This window comes from Mauremys mutica, unplaced genomic scaffold, assembly GCF_020497125.1.
Source record: "Mauremys mutica isolate MM-2020 ecotype Southern unplaced genomic scaffold, ASM2049712v1 Super-Scaffold_100267, whole genome shotgun sequence".
Classification (NCBI taxonomy): domain Eukaryota; kingdom Metazoa; phylum Chordata; order Testudines; family Geoemydidae; genus Mauremys; species Mauremys mutica.
This window is the reverse complement of record NW_025423298.1, coordinates 219863-220185: the sequence shown is the minus strand read 5'-3', so window position 1 is coordinate 220185 and position 323 is coordinate 219863. Positions and strand designations below refer to the sequence as shown.

Sequence of the window (323 nt, the reverse complement as noted above, 5' to 3'; positions counted from 1 at the left end):
CCTGGTTAGATAGTGCTAAAGAAAAGTAAGAATTGTTCTGCCAATGTAGCTATTACACGGATGGGAAAACTCCTCCAGTCACTGCCTGCGCCAGAGTGCTATAGCAGTGCCACAGCAGCATTTTAAGTGTCGACAGAGTGAAAATAGATCTGGCTCCACTTTGCACTAAGTCTACAGTAATAACAACAACAACAGTGCAGCGCTTGCGTAGTTGGCAGGATTTGAACCTGCGCGGGGAGACCCCAATGGATTTCTAGTCCATCACCTTAACCACTCGGTCACAACTACTTTATGTAGTGCAGCACCTGTACACCATGATTCTG

At 46.4% G+C, this 323-nt stretch overlaps 1 non-coding gene across 1 annotated transcript; it reads right to left on the bottom strand.

Annotated features, from left to right (window-relative positions):
• Positions 1-206: 206 nt before the first annotated feature.
• On the bottom strand, positions 207-288 carry TRNAS-AGA. Its single transcript has one exon. It is a non-coding gene; the product is annotated as a tRNA-Ser (tRNA).
• Between the last annotated feature and the right edge of the window lie 35 nt (positions 289-323).